Source organism: Dermacentor variabilis, chromosome 10, assembly GCF_050947875.1.
Source record: "Dermacentor variabilis isolate Ectoservices chromosome 10, ASM5094787v1, whole genome shotgun sequence".
Classification (NCBI taxonomy): domain Eukaryota; kingdom Metazoa; phylum Arthropoda; class Arachnida; order Ixodida; family Ixodidae; genus Dermacentor; species Dermacentor variabilis.
In genome coordinates, this window is record NC_134577.1 from 63,826,482 (window position 1) to 63,843,751 (window position 17,270).

Sequence of the window (17,270 nt, forward strand, 5' to 3'; positions counted from 1 at the left end):
TGTAGCAAAGGCCAGACTCGTGTTACTTGGCGCCGCGCACGGAACAGCAGGTTTCCGGACCTTTCGTCCGCGCCGTTCACAAAACCGACGCGGACAACGCCGGTGAGTTTTCTTATAAGTCTGTTTGCTATGGCTCCAGTAATTTTATCCATCGCCAGATTACAGGGCAAATCTAACCAGTAAAAAAATATTCGGCAGAACTCATCTCGCGATTACTGTTTATGGTACGGGAATAGCATTGAAGCAATATAGCGACAGACAATGTTCCTAAAGTGGCGTTCATTAACGACTTGTAGGGGTAATTCTGTGGCATTTGTTGCTTCGGTTATGTGCCACATAGTGCGATATCGTCCCAATTTGCTATGGCACTCACTTTTCAAAGTCAACCATGACCACAGTGGCACGACGAAGACTGTACTACGCCGATGCAGTGACGATGGAAAAACGAAAAACAAATGATATCGATGAGATGACAAAGGCTGTATAAGTACGACGGCAATGAAATGTCGATTCTTAAATTATGACGATGGTGTGAAGACTATGACAATATGACGAGGATGGTGTGACAAGAGAATATGACGGCGCCATGAGTAGAATGAGATGACCACGACTGCATGGTGGCAATGTCTTCATGGCGAGTGTATTACGGCAAGCGGATAAATAAGACGGGGGATACTATGACGACGGTGGCGCCACCATAGGAGCTCGACAATCGTCTGACAAAAACGGTATGACAGCGGCGGCATCTACACGATATAATGGTGACAGTATGATTACAATAGTATGACGTAATTGACATCGATGAAACGACGAAGGCAGTAGGACGACGAAGGTATGTCGACCGTGGGATGACGATAGTAAAGTGATGCCGATTATAAAACGAGAGCGTGACAACGACGGCATGAAGACGACGGCATGACGAGAGTCGGATGACAAAGCTGGGGAATGACGACGATGCAACGGAGACGACGGCATCACGGCCACGAGCGTATATCCCTAGTGGCCCAAGCAATGATCAGGGGTCGGAGTGAAATGCATGACGACGACAGCATGACAAGAGTCGGATCACGAAGTTGCAATGACGGCGATCGAATGATACCGATGGCATCGCGACGGCCGTGTGACAAAGACTGCATGACGACTGTATGATGGCAATGGTGTGGCGATGGTGGCATGGTGAGAGCCAACGTTACTAGATCCTTTCAGTTGTCAAACTCCCCTTGCGGCGGCCGTCGATGCACGGCCCCTTTTCGTTTCCACTCAACAGGTGGTGCGGCGGCCGCTGTTAGCCCGGCCGTGCTCGGCGCCCTACGCTGCGAAGCGCTGGCGACTGCTTAGCGAGTGGCGTTATTTTTGTTGAAATCGCCAAATATGCACAGCGCGTCATTAATCTATTTGCAGCTTATTTCGTACCCATTCCGAAGTTTAAAAAATGCCACGACTTAGCCAACTGAACAAGGAAAGCACTTGCGTCCAAAGCTGTGACGCACCACTCTTCACTGCGGCCGTCGTTTGCGTCTGCTAGAGCACGGCCGCTTTTTATCCAGCGGCCGTGGCTAGTTACTAGCTACTAAAAGAGAAAGAAATAAGACAAGATCTTTGTTTTTCTCAACGAGTTCAAAAGCTTTTATTACAGGAGCCGCATACGGCTTATGAATTTACCGCGTGGCTTTACAAAAGACGAGCTTTTTTGTTTGCGATGGCTACTTTCTCTCGCGTTTCTAGGCGGCGGTTCGCATCTCTCGCATAGAAATGCATTCGCGTGGCAACGAAAAAGTTCAGTATCTGGCACGTGAACGCGCACATGTGCTCATCGCAACCCAGCCGAGCCAGACTGCACTTATCTAGTTCATCCAGGACTTTCCAAAATAGGTCACCGCAGAGACCTGCCTGATCAAGGGAAAAATGATACAGAGTCATTTGCAATTCTTACGAACTGTAGCATCTTCATTGTTGGATGCTTGAGGCTCCCTTCCTTAAAGCTCCGATATGTTGTCAAGTATGCATCGGAACCAACGAGTGGGACAGTTGAGCTGATGTCCTGCAGGCACAATTCACACTCTGTGTGCTTGCTCATTTTGTGTATGACATAGCCACATAAGCAGTATGTCACAGCATCGTCTACACCGCCTCTGAAATAGCTGTGTTCGGTGTCCATTCGCTCAAGAGAGCTTGAAGGACCAGAAGTAATTGCTAGCAGCCTAGCCTCAATCTCATTTCTCAAACTAGCTCTGTTCAAGCGATGGACCTCTCGAGCAGTGTTCAATGCCTCTTCCACGCTGACAAGTACAGCATTTGGTTCGCCTTGTACACTTCCACGTAGTGCTGTTTTGATGGGTGTGTAGAGGCTCAGCAGACGAAATATCTGCGAGAAATTCATGACGGTTAGTTCCGACTCATCTCCTCCAAATGATCGTGCAAGACCAAAATGCCGCTGAAAGAAAAAATATACGCATCAAAGTGGATATGTAAAACATCCATAAATTATATATTAAAATGGAAACAAGGTCATTGTGGTAGGTACCTCCAAGGGGTCTTGGTTGAGCTTGGCAGTGAGCACATAAAGCGCTCCCTTGTTGAACAGATAATTGATAATATCCAGCGTAGACAACAATGTGACGCGTAGGGACTCCGTCGTTAGTTGCGACGCGAATAGCTTTGTACCTTTCTCAACTGCATTTTGCTCAGTCACATTTAAGACTTCTAGAAACTGCTTCATGATCTGGAAAGAAAACGTTTCAACAGTTCACGATAATAAGAAGCAAAACGACGGCATATGTAAGATCAAGCTTAGGCTCCAGGATGAGATTTGGCCACTTGCCTGTATCTCTTTGGAATGACGCCTGATTCCCCTGCATGGAAGCTTGACGTTGAGTGCATCGAAAACATCGTTCAGCATTCTTGTGAATGTCTCAGTCCCTTCAGAGTCTTTCAAGGCGGGGACATTTGCTTTCCTGTACACACGCAATTCAATTGACGTTCCACGGCTAAAGAGCTGTGCAAAAGAGAGAGAGAGAGAGATAGCATTTTTTTAGTTTACGAACAGAAAGGCAACATGCTTGGACAGCAACAAGTTATACCTGTGTAGCCAGCCTGACGCTCATTTTGCGCAGGTTGTCAGGGGAAACATGTGCTTCAGTGAGTTTTGGCACAACACGTACATGCTTCTTTTTTTCTGTTTCGTATAGGGTCACATAATGCTGAAAGTTGATGAGAAGGTCGCCAGCCTGGAAATAATAAAAAGAAATTGTTAAACTGTTCGGAAAATAAGGAGATTTTTTCCCTTACCATTCCGTATGTGTGCTTCCTCAGGTGGTTTCGTATGCACTTCACAATATGTGGAACATCACAAATGAAGTAAATATTTTGTGACGGTTCCCAGGGATGCTCAATGAAGTGGCATGTCGCATCCATTTTTCCTGACACTCCAAGCTGGCCCCACATAGATCTGTTGTTGCCAGCCCTATCACTGATCACAGCCAGCACTGACGCATTGTTCTTGTGCAGTTCCAGGACGCTGCTCATTACCAGTTCTGCAAGAACTTTCCCAGGAGCCGCTCCTTTTGTAGCAAAGCTTGCTATTGGCTGCACCCAGTCTTCGAACAGTGGCACAAACATTAGTACCAATGCATGATCAGCAAGGTGGTTTGCATTTGGTGCCATGACTTCACCATAGTCTATAAAGCCATCCATTCTGCATGAGGCCTTATTGAAGGAGACACCTCGCTTCAACTTTATCTCGTCAAGGAGCAATACTCCTAGCCGTGAAGTGACTTTTGTTGCTGAAATGGCTTCTGACACTGTTCAATGCAACTTGGTTGAATCCATACTTGCATGGTATTCCTGCTATTATTTGGCGAAGGCGAGCCTTTGATGGCAGTGGTAGCAGCTGCATATCACCAAGTAAAGTGTAGGCCTTCGGGCTTGAGATTTGCAGTAACAAACATGTCATAAGCCATTCATCATCATATCGCCTCCCATTTTTTGACTTGGCTTTTGCAGCCATGAAAGCTGTTTTGAAAGCTAGTTGCTGCCTGGCCGGAAGAATATGAAGAGAGCAGTCAATTGTCTCTTCCGTAATTGCACTAAGCTTCCTCTTCATCAGAATGACTTCTTCCTTCAGTTTTTCTCGCCTTGAGGTTGCACGAATTGCTTTGCGACGCAGTAACTTCAAGCGAGCAGCCTGCTTTTTCTTGGTATCTTTTTGCTGTTTCGTCCGCTGCAAGAAAAGCTTCTCGAGAGTCTGGCACTGAGCACATGTAGCATTGACACTCAATACCGTGCATGTATGGCGCCTCCACGTTTCACCATGCTTTGTTGCCACCACTGATGAAGAGATTTTTGGGTACTTCTTTGCAGGTCAGCCCTTACACAGCTTCAGCTGTTCCACATATAGCACGAGGCATGTGAAGTCTTCCATACACTTGAACTCAGTGGTCTGCTTCCCGGCATACACACTGCGTGGCACAACTCGACCATCTGCGCTGACAATTAAATTAGGGCTGTCTGACAACACCACAGACATTTCTACATGTGGGATATTCTTTCTTATCCCGAGCTTGTACAAAACGACCGTTGCCTTAACAACGTCAAGGGACCAACCTCGAATTTTTTTGTCCCTCTTTCGCCATGCGACTGAGCACATGAAACACATTCTCCGCCGGCATGCTGTCATCGGTAGGCAAGCTCGTTGGTATGGAATCTTGTTTTGTGCTACTTAGCCGTTCGTGTCGATGGAGAACAGGCGAAGCACCATGGTATCTGAGTGGCAATAGCGTTCCAGTGCTGTTCGCGAGGCCGCGAGATCGAATCCCATCCGCTGTGATCAGTAAAGAACCTCGGGTAATGCCGCGTAAACAATCTACCATTACAGTGCACGCAGTCACTTCTGCGACGCGGATTTCATGAACAACTGACATACGAAATCGTGAAAATTCACCATCACGTGCAACAAGAAGGTCACGAGGATATTTTTCAATCGGTACCTCGCCATTGTGGAATCAGTGGCAATTATCCCGCCGATAACGCTGCTCGCACAGCACATCAAGAAGAGCACAGCGTTCCAATTCCGCTTTCGCGGATAGACGCCGCAAGGCAGCTTCGACACCTGGCATGCAATCTCTGACTGACCGAGTGGAACTCGCCAAACTTACGACTTACGCGACTGCATCGATTAAACCCTTCACTGCAACTCCGACCTCCACTCGGACTTCCTCCACGTGAATCTACGCTTTTCTGTCGCCTTTGGTTAGGAGTTACCTTCACAAAGACATACTCTACATTAATTGGAGTGACCGACAGTGCAGCATGCGAGGTCTGCGGCACCGAAGAAAATATCGACCACCTGCTGTGGCACTGTCCACGATATGCCCCAGAAAGACAAGAACTTGCCAACGCTCTCCAAAAACTCGAAAATTGGTCGCTTTCTGTGCAGGTGCTGCTATAACACCGCCCCCATCGCTCGTCGGCCCATATATCGGTGAAGGCGCTTTTGTTCTTCTTGAGGACGACGGGCTCGTGCGAACGTCTGTTACTATTAAGGCAATTTCTATTATACAACACGCGTCTGTGAAGTCACCGCTAATTTCCTTCTTTCCTTCCCTCCTCTCTCTCCCTGTCATCTTTGTGTTCCCCTTTCTCGTTTCCCTGGTGTAGGGTAGCCAACCGCACGTTTTTCTGGTTAACCTCCCTGCCTTCTGCTTTTCCCTTCCTCCTCCTCCTCCTCGGGTTGTCCAGAACGAATCTGGAGTCCCCCACTACGGCGTGCCACATAACCAGGTCGTGGTTCTTGGCCCATAAAGAACACATAATTCAATTAATTTCAAGTGGAACGAGCGGCGCCAGACGACAGGAAATTTAACACTGCAGATTGCAGCGTGGAGAAGGCGCGCATCGCTGCAATTTCTGCGACCCGAGAATCTCCGCCTTTCTGAAGCCTTAGCGGATGCGCATGTCACGGATGATGCGTCATTCTCTTATACGGCGCATAACGCTGCAATTCAACGCCGGCGCTGCGAGCAGACATTAAAAAACCACTTGCAATGCTGGCTCACGAGCGGAAAGTCGCTTATGCTCGCGTAACATCTGCTCACCATGCAGAACGTATTTTTTTTTCTACCAAACCGCCGTCATAAAGATGGTGTCTTCTTCCCCGTCTCCCAATGAAAAAAAGAAACTTTTGTACCGATAACGCACATGTCATTTAGCATGCGATTTACGAGCGTCGTACACAAGTGCACATATGTCAATGTCGTAAGCGAAAGAATAACAAAGAAATATGCAAATCCAACACACGTGTTGGAATCTACCTGAGTCGAAGCTTTAGTAAAGCGGTAATAGTGAAGCTTTTACTTAAGGGCATTTGGTGAAGCTTTAGTCTTTTTTGAAGTGGTATCACCGTTGCAACTAACAACGGCGAGTAAAGTTCTCCTTATTTTCATCCTATGCAAGGTGTAATTTCCGGCAATGCTTCTGTTTATTCGCCAGAGGGTTCCGGACATATATTTATGTATATGTGTCTATACGCAGTACTGCTCATAAGCGATGCCGAAATGCAAGCTCCCAATCAGGCGGTTTCATCGCGTAAGGCCTCTACGCGCGACGACTTCACGAGCACAAAGGTGATGTGTGCTGCTTGTCGATCGAAGAACGGGGATTACCAGAAAGTACGACACAGATCAGACAACCTTTTAACATTTTTTGTGTCTCTTGTGTCACACTGACAAATGCCAAATAAGTAAAACTAAAACAAAAATGTCAGTGCATCCATATATAGTGCTGAATTCTATAACGGGTCGGCATGCATTAGACACGCCTGTGAACCCACGTTATTTCTGCAGGTTTTCTGTAGCAGTTCCGCTTGGTGGTTCTGCCGAACAGAACTGCGCTTGCTTGCGGCACTTAGAGGGCCAGCATGAATGGGTTGCACAATCCCGTTGGCTGGAACTTTCACTCGGCGCGCAAATAACTTTCATACGTACATGCTGCCTCAACTAACTCATTCGAAGCCTCGTGAAATCCACGTGTCCTTTACGAGAGTGCAATCAACTTTGTATTGGCAGTTGGCAGCTTGAAGTACACTTGTGTTTTGGGTCACGTGCAGTGACGCCACTGGCTGTTTCAACGGAGATTCAGAGATATCGCTTTTAGGCCGCGCTGATTATGTGGACCATAATCAGCCTGATCAGGCTGATGATGATGATCAGGCTGATGATGATGATGATGATGATGATGATGATGATGATGATGATGATGATGATGATGATGATGATGATGATGATGATGATGATGATGATGATGATGATGATGATTGGCTGGTTGGGAGAAAAAGCCTAGAGAGACTCCAAGAACCACTTTCCTGCGGGACGACACACATCGACATTGAAGCCGCCCACAATGGCGATGGGATTGGAGTCCACCGAGAGGATCCACCCAAATTTGTCGAAACTAAGAGCCGAAGCTCGTTAGAACGAAACGTCACATACCGTCATATTTTGCGAAATCAGATGTGTACATGATCAGGCTGAGTTGAATTCTAATCTCATTAATGTATCTACATGGTACACAGATTTCGGCATGACTGTTAACACCGATAAAACTGTTTATCTTTGTGTAACGCTTAAGAAAACTCCTCTCAAATATACTTATAACCTGACATCTCTTCCTTTGGAACAGGTTACCAGTTACAAGTACCTAGGAGTGAGAATCACTAACAACCTCTCTTGGAATCTGCAAATTGATAACATTTGCTCTTCAGCTTTCCGCAAACTTTGTTACTTAAGACATAAACTTCGTAATTCTCCTCTTAATGTCAAGCTTGTTAGCTATTTCACATTCATTCGACCTAAGCTTGAATATTGCTTTATTGTTTGGGATCCTTATACTAAGCTTAACATTAAGATGCTAGAAAGGATTCAGCGAGAAGCTGTCAGATTTATCTATTCCAAATTCAAGTATACTGATTCTCCTTTTGAGCTCATGAAAGCTAACAACATTCAGCTACTTGAATCGAGAAGAAAGAAATGTCGTTTGACTTTCTTAAACTTACTTCTTAACGGTAAAATGGCTATTGATCAGACGCAGTTTCATTCCCTTTTGGCCACAAGACCTACGCGACATTGCGAAACACACTTTCTAACCCCTTACTTTGCAAGAACAGACATTTATAAGTTATCCTTTTTTCCGCGTTCTTTGTCCGACTGGAATAGCTTAACAGAACCTTATGACGCACTATATGATTACATGTTTATGTCTTTATGTGTTCTTTCCTCTGGTACTACCATGCTTCTTTTCTTGTTGTTGTTCTCCGTTTGAGTAAAACAGGTATTCTGTAATTTGTATTGCCCGTCCTGCTTGGACCAAATTGGTCTGCAGTATGTAATAAACAAATAAAATAAAATAAATTACATCCTTTTCAGTTTTCTGTTACTCTTTAGCACTTTTAATATTTCCGTTTGAGAAAATTTAACGTAAATGGCATGCGCTATCGGTGTTATGTTTTACGGAATTTGTTTGTGGGCAGTCATTCTCAAAATTCGGAGGAATAGCTACGTCAAATATAAGACAAGGTACGAACTACTTTGTAGATAGAATGGGGTGGCAATATATAACCATCTTATACCACATGCCTTGTAGCAAAGCGTGGCATATACATACGTCTAAATATATACGGGAATTTTTGCTCACGGAGACGCCGGAGGCCGACGCCGACACGGGATTTTCTGTGACTTGGGGCCCTTAACGCTTTCACGTCAAGACTCGCCATGTGCTCGCCAGACTCGCCGAGCGGCCAGTCGCGCGGCAGTCTTGCGTGTATTCGCTGGCTTCTTTCACACTTGTAAAAACACTTCTACGTAGCATGTTTCGAGCAACAGAAAGCTGTATCGGGAGTTGTTCGTGCTGCTCAACAGTTTTCTAGTTGACTTTTTCATCTAATTATACTATTTGAGAAGTTCATTAATTAAGACTTACATTGTAGTTAGGCTGAATGCAAAACATAATCTGCGTATCTTTAGGCGACGGCGAACCGCTTTACCGCGGTTCTGTGCAGCTACATGGCATTTGCGTAATTCTAAAGTTTCGCTAAAATTACGTTGGACCCCCTGTATACGCCTATGCAATACCTATGCCACACAAGCAAGACAGATGTTATACTTATTAACCGCCAAAGTCGTCCAAATCAGGCACGTTCTTGATTGAACTATTCCTCGAGATTTTCGTTTTTAATCGTAGCGCGCACACTCGCGAGCACTTTCATTTGTAGCGTATATACTTTATCCTAAACCCTCTTACTACTGAAACCTTCAAAAAATATATATTACTTCGTCCAATCCAAGTCTGATGTAATTTCGCTTGCGCTGCTTTCTTAGGGGCACAGCCACGGCACCTGTGCGATGCCGCTGCCCTACACGACGTGTCGAACCTTTTTAGTGTGGCCAGAAATTTCGGCGCCCACCGCGCATGACCCATCCCAGTATAGACTTACCCGCACATAGAACACCTACCGAAGAGTGCGAGCGCAGCGCTAAGCTTCCTATCGCTATCATAGCTTCGCTCACGGGGAAACTGCCAATTTATTTATTTATTGTCACTTTACATCGTTACAAATTAAGTCCACTCGGCTTGTTTGTCGGTTATAGTCACTACGACCACCACTGCTGGGACCTTTGGGAAGTATCTCCCAAGAATGCTTTCCTCCATGCATTTTACTGACATAGCAATTAATTGGACACTGCAGGCGCAATTTTGCTGTCGCCGTCGCCGTGATGTTCTGTGTAGAGTCCGAGGGCGATAACACCGTCGCCGCGCGTCGTATCCTGTATGGGCAAGTGGAAGCACGCGAGGGAAGTCGACCATCGCGGCTCAATGCGGCGTGCGCGAGGGAGAAAGCGGAGAACAAACGCGCCGTCTTCCGTCGCGCGAAAAGCCATGGGGAGAAGAGAGGAGGGGGGCAGGCGTTGTGCTCCGCCAGCGACTGGGCATTTCGCGACCGGGCGCAAGGAGAAGTGTCCGGTCGCAATCTCAATCTCGCGCGCTGCTATTGGCGGCGAGGACTCACGGAGTCGCCATCTGTCGAAAGCGCCACCCTTGCGTAGTACGAGGGATCACCGCGGCGCGCTCCTCGTAGGTTTCGCTTACGGCGCTCAAGAGGAACGCCACGCGGCCGCCCTCCTGGACATTTATGTAAGTACTCTCAAAACGAGGAAACTTTTTGACAGTCGATATAGTAATCTTGGGCAAACTTAAAGCACAAAATCGTTTACACACGCTATCTCTTTACCGAACACGTACAGTGAACGCCAATGCGTGCGGTCGCCGCGATGGAGTCTCCCGAACCGGCTTCTTGCGCGAAAGGTAGGCAAACGCTAAGAGTAAACTATGTGAAATATGTTATTATAGTGGGCTGTCTGTATAACCAAACAGAACATAACAGAATGGAGCCTCAATGCAGCGATCGCACGAGTTCGCAGCGACCGACTGCGCGTGTGTATGCGTGTCCGCTTACAATGTTTTGTTTTCACTGTGAGCGCGTTTTCGCACCGTGCTGTGAGTTTTAGGCCGCAGAATATCAGCACTTGACAGTACACAAGCAACCATTGTTGCGTAGACGCTATCAGAACTGTTCAAAAATAATTTCGCTAAGGGACTTCGGCGCCTACGCCGACTGTGATTGCCATCGCGATGATTCAATCTTTTTGTCTTCTAAAATCTTGGGCCTTTCAATATTATTTCTCAAGTTGCGTCGCACTGTATCTTTATCGGTCTTCTCAGCATGCGATTTCCTTCTGCTTCTTTTGCGTAGGTGGTGGTGGTGATAACTTTATTGCACACAGGGGAGTTGCGGACACGCAGGTCCTTGGGCCCCCGCACGGCCCCACTGCACTCAAACGTTCATGTCCCGGAGGCTCATGACGCTGGCAGCCCGGCCTGTGGCGATGGCTTGCTTGGCCGGGTCCTCGGAGCGCAGTAGGGTCTCCCAAGCCTCCCAAGTAGTAAGGTGCTCCAGGACCCGCGGGGGAGGATCCGCCGGGCAGAGGAAAAGGATGTGATCGAGAGTGGCTTCGGGGTGGTGGCAGAGGGTACAGGAGGGGTCGGTGTGGACGTGGTGATAGCGCGAGCGTATATAAGGGCAGGGTAAGGTGCGTGTTTGCAGCCGCCTCCAAAGTGTCTGGTGATAATTGTCGAGGGAGGGATGGGGTGGGGGGTAGAGCCGACGCTCGGCTTAGCAGGCTTGCGTCAGTTAACTGAATGAATGCATGCGCTCCCGTGAGAATCTAGTTCATTAATTCATAACACAAACGTGACCATATGCCATGCTTTTTTGTAATGTGAGTCTTAACGCTCCCTTTCCGTTCCAGTGAACTCGCCAGTGTCTAGCATCAACAAGTTCACAGACCAAATCGTCATGACATTAGCCGGGCAGCGGGCGCGGGCGAGCTTCTCAGTGAGCGTTTTCTGCTACTCACCGAACATCGTAGTTTTGGCGCCGTAGCACAAATCTTCCTCGCGTCTGTGCTTGCTGCATACCCAAGCTGTAGCTGATGGCTGTCTGCCTGTTCTGAATTTCACGAGCCAAGCTTCAAGCAGCTTCTTGTCCTGCGGCTACTTGTGAATAAGGCTAACACCGGGCTCCGTTGCGTAAGTCCGGCACTGCGGCCCCGAGCAGTAACCTACCTTGCTGCACGTCTTCAAAGGCAGCCACTACCTATTATAGTACCTTTAGATGTTGTCGAGCAGACACCCAAGGCGGTAAAGCCTCACCAGTTAATCAGAACCGCAGCGCAGCTGGGACTTTAAACTTTCGTTTCCAGCTCGCTTCGGCGCTTCCGGAGCAGCCTACGTGGCCGCTGTGTCCGTGTTATCCCTTATGCCACGTCATGCCGACGGTGGCGCCAGCTTTTCCAGTGGTGGAGCTCGCCCCCAATATGGAGGAGAGTAGGGTGGCAACGCGAGAGGGAGGGGCGTGAAGGGAGTGTTCGATTCCGCCAACAAGTCCGTACCTTGCACGGCCGCGATGGGCGCGGAATACGCAATATTTTGTCTTAATAATGCATTGTAAGCAGTCAGCATGGACGATACTGACACGCCCCATAATGTGCCCGCAAGCATGGGAAGTACAGTCGCTATCGCATTAACCTCGTTTTCGAGTTTTTTCGGGTGGAGCGCCCAGAATAGCTGCCTATCAAGTATTAGGCCAAGAAATCGATGCTGTGTGACAATCGTTAGATTGCGTCCTTCCTGATTAAGGGGAAACTTTTTGACTGCCTTCGAGTGAAGGACAATACAGTTGCCTTTGCGTGTGATAGAACCATTCCTCTCTCTCTCAAAAATTGCTCAATCTATGCCGTCTTGCAATGCCATCTGAAGGAATTGAACATTAGTCCCAGAAGTCCAAATACACACATCATCTGCATACAGTGAAAACCTTAACTGTGATGGCAGCCTTCTTGTTAAATCAGCGATGACGCAGTTAAACATAAAGGGGCTGAGTACGCTTCCCTGGGGTACTCCCTGTTTAACAACATGTTCGGCACTCTTTCCTTCACCCGTCTGATCGTATGGCCCGCGATGCAGAGCTGATGGCACATATTGTAGGGTCAATCTTCAGTGACGAAACAAAGCGCAGCGCGAACAGCAGCTAGTTCCGCAAATGTCGATGTCGTTGGGTGGTCACTCCTAAAGCTGATGGTAATAGCTCTTGCTGGGAAAACCAGAGCACCGGACGAACACTGGATGTTTGTGGAACCATCAGTATAAATATGTACACTGTCTACGTACCTCTCGTGCAGAAGAAGCAGAGACAGTTGTTTCAGCACAGGCGACGACAGCTCAGACTTATTCCCGATTGCTGGTACACTGACATGTACTGCAGGGCTGATAAGACATCAGGGGGGTATCGATGGTTTAGATGCAGCGGTGAAGCCCGAGGGAAGTTTGTCGTTGTACTTCACGATAGCTTTATAGAATGATATTCAATATTATTCGATATTCGATATTAGATGCCTGCTGCATACATCACATGAGAAAGGACACCACGTGACGTTTCAGTGGCTGCCAAGTCACTGCGGGGCCATCGGAAACGAAGACGCCGATTATGACGCTGGGCCAGCTCTTGAAAACATACAGAAAGAGGCCGTACCCCTTTCACCGTCCTACACAGCCAGCAGACTTCGAGTGCTTGCACAGGAGATCACGCTCTCTCCATGGTATACACCAAGCAGCCAGACCAACGGAGCAATCGTCGATATCACCTGCCCTCTTTGATGCATCTCTGTATGCCAACTGGACTCCGCCGAAGAGAGGCCACTCTGCTTTATCGCTTAAGGCTAGGGGTGGCATTCACGAAATCTTACTCATTTCGCATTGGAATGGCCGACAACGGTCTCTGCAGTGCCTGTCTTTGCGAGGAGACGCTAGAACACATTCTGTGCGACTGTCCTGAATATAATATTCAGAGACAGTCCCTGGCGTTCGTTACTGCGCACCTTAACAATAGACCATTGTCAGTTGAAACGATTTTCAAATTTCGCCGACAGAAGACATCGCAGCTGAAGGCGACGAAGGGACTACTTCGGTTTTTGAAAGAGACGCGCTTGGACAAGCGGATGTGACAGTGATGTCACGTACCACGCAAGAGCGACGGACTGTAACTGACAATGTGTGTGCTGTGCTACGTGCTTTATTTCTCCTCCCCATTTTTCATGCCCCCATCCCTCTCCCATGTGTAGGATAGCAAACCGGTCGAGCTAAACTGGTTAATCTCCCTGTCTTTCCTTCTCCACTTTTTTCCTTCCTTCCTTCCGGGCTTCCTTCGCCCGTCTGAACAAATATTTTGCAACCAGATAAAAATTCAGAAGTCCATCGCAAGGACCTGCCAAACACTCCGAGTTCCAACATACTTAGCAGAACATGAACGTGACTAACAGTGTCGAATGCCCTCTTGGTGTCTAGGAATACTGCTATCGTCAAGTTTCCACATGCATGTTCGTGCTCCACTAAGGTTACTCTATCCAATATTGAATCCATTGTGCCCTCTGTTTTCTAAAACCTGCTAAGTAGTTAGAAAACACATGCGTTTCATTACAACACCATTGAAGCCGCGCGTCAATCATTTTCTCTGTTACTTTAGATAAACAACTAGTCAAACTGGGCGGAAGGATTCAAGGTACAAGGGATGTCTTACCCGGTTTTAAAATTGGGATGACTCGAGCCACTTTTCAAGAGTCAGATACAGTTTCTTTTATCCATAAAGAGAGAGAGAAGGATGTATAGAAAAGCAGGGAATTTAACCAGAGGCATTTCCGGTTGGCTACACTGCATGGGGGAAACGGTGAAGCGGGATAAAAAGAGAAAGAGAGCGGAAGGGGGACATATAGAGAAATAGATACGAGCCCGAACAAACCGCGTACACTACAGAGCGCTAGGGGGCGGCTGCCTTACAGTCTATCGTGAAGCCCCGCAGACCGCAGGAAACTTGATAACGCGAGTAAGGCCTTCAGCGTGGATGTTCTGTGGGAGTACTGACCTAAGCCTTTGAGTTATGATAGTGGAAGATTGCCCAACTGGTTCAGTACTGTGCACAGCACTTGCCTCTGGGCATTATATCGCGGGCAGACACAGATAATATGCGCGAGCGTCTCATCAATGGTGCATGTGGCGCACGTGGGGCTGTGGCCATTCCAATAAGGAAATCACACGAGTTTCTAGATGCAACGCCTAGCCACAGACGGTACAGCATGCTCTGTTCACGTCGTGGTAACCCAGGCGATGGGTGCATCCGTAAGTCCGGAGACAACGAACGCAAGCGACACATGGTGAAAGTGTTCGAGCCCCACAGAGGCCAAGTACATTCACCGGACATCAGTCGCAGCTCAGCCGCAGCGTCTGTTCGCGAAAGCGGAATCAAGACACGTTGACCACTTTCATGTGTAGATCGGGTGGCTTCGTCGGCGTGATCATTCCCGCTGATGCTGCAATGTCCTGGAAGCCATTGAAAGATTATTTTGTGTCCCTTGTCATGGCTGCGATGATACATGTGTCGAATTTCTGAGGCCAATTCTTCATTGGGTAAGTGGCGCATTGGGCTTTGCGTGCACTGAAGCGCTGCCTTGGAATCACTAAAGACTGTCCAGTGTTGCAGTGGCTCCTGATTAATGAAATCAAGTGCAGCATGGAGTGCCACAAGTTCAGCACCCGTCGATGTGGTTACACATGAAGCTTTTAATTTGATTTCTTCAGATTTTGCCGGGATGATGACTGCCGCAGCTGAGCTCTTCAGTTTTACCGAACCATCTGTGTAGACATGTTGCCGGAAACTGCGTACGTTGTGTATGTATTCCAAAGTTGGCTTGTTTCGAAGCATGCAACGGCGCTGCAGCTTTCTTTCTGATTCCTGGATTTGTCAACTCCACTTGCGGCCGGTACAGACACCACAATGGGTCTAATAACCCTGCAGCAGGCGTAAATTCTGATGGCAAGTAGGACTGATGTCTTACAACACTTTTGGCAAAAGTTGAATGTGGCCTCTTTGCTAGCAAGCAAGCAAGATGGTGTGAGGGAATCGGAGTCAGGTGTCGGATGCGTGCTCTCAGCACATTTGTATCTATATAGACTGTCAAAGGAGTGTCTCCGGCAATGGCCACTGTCGCAATCAATGACGTAGTTTAGGGGAGACCGAGACAAATTCTTATTGCTTGTGCTTGCACGCAGTTTGCGGATATTTGTAGTGCAAGCATTTTCTAGTACAGGTAAGCTGTACCGTAGGAAGCCCAAAAACAGTGCTTTATATAGTTGCAATATTGATGGTACTGTTGCGCCCCAGGACTCCCCGCCGAGAAATGCAAGAAGGTCCATGATGGCGGCCAAACGCTTTGTCATGTACGAGACGTGATGGCTCCAAGACAAGTCCATATCAATGATGACGCCAAGAAAGCGGTGGGTTCGTCTGTATGGTACAGTTCGGTCATCAATCCCCTAAGCATACGGGGCCACCGCTTTGCGAGTAAAGGCAACGAGTGCACATTTCTCAGGGGAAAGCTGCAGGCCTTTCCTTCTTAGGTATGTTGACACGGCCGTTGAAGCCTTCTGAAGTCGTGCGCGGACTTGTACACGTGTCACTCCTGAAGCCCATATGCAAATGTCGTCTGCATATACGGAGAGCTGAATGATTTGCGGTAATGAATCGGCGAGACGAACGAGCACCAGGTTGATCAGAGTCGGGCTGAGTACTCCGCCTTGCGGTACACCATGACTGGTATAGCTAGACGTAGTTGGTCCGTCTTCAGTCAAAATAAAGAAACATCTTCCATTCAAATAGCTGCGTATCCAGCGAAACGCGTGTCCACCAACCCTACAGCTCCTAAGGCGTTCAGAATCGCATGACGATCGACAGTGTCGTACGCACCTTTAATGTCAAGAAATAAAGCCTCAGCGATTCGCTTCAGATATTTCTGGTGCTGTACATATGCTAAAAGGTCAATAACGCTATCTAGTGACGAGCGTCCGCGTCGAAAGCCAGCCATTACCTCTGGATAGACGTTGTGAAATTCCAAGTGCCATTCTAACCTGGTTAGGATCATTCTCTCCATTACCTTGCCGACACACCTGGCCAGTGCTATAGGATGGTAAGATGACAATTCCAGTGGAGATTTGCCGAGCTTGAAGAGTGGAACAAGGCGACTGGATTTCCACGTGGTAGGGACCAGATCGTCACGCCATGATGCGTCGTATAGGTCAAGAGGCCAGAGATGAACTTCTTCTATCCATAGATTATTATAGATGTCTAAGAGAGCATTTGTACCTGTCGACCCGAGGTTTCTTAGCATATTGTACGTAATGCCGTTCGGCCCAGCAGCAGACTTTTGGCGACATGATGCAATTGCACATTGAAGCTCGCTTAATGTGAAAGCATGATCTAATTGAGGATGTTGTGCCCAACAGCAAGCAGTAATTTTCTGCTTAGCTAACACTACTCAATTATCGAATCGTGCACATTGTGGTGAAAAAGCAGGTCCGAAAATAAGCTCGCAAGATTCATCTGCAACTGCTATCTCACACGTGTCCCGAGCTACAGTGAGAGCACGAAAATGGAAGCTCTGTGTTACAGGTCTGCTTGAACAACGGATTACTAGAAAAATTCGTGTGAGGACAGACGTGTGAGGAGACAGCGTGCCGCAGAAGTCGCGCCAGCGCCGTTTGCCTGAATTTTTCATGCATCTGCGCTTTACATTGTAAATTTTCTGAGCGTTCTTGTATGCTTCTAAACTTCCGCT

The 17,270-nt window shown here is 47.7% G+C and overlaps 1 pseudogene; it reads right to left on the reverse strand.

Annotated features, from left to right (window-relative positions):
• Positions 1-1,611: 1,611 nt before the first annotated feature.
• On the reverse strand, positions 1,612-11,472 carry LOC142559274 (uncharacterized; annotated as a pseudogene).
• Between the last annotated feature and the right edge of the window lie 5,798 nt (positions 11,473-17,270).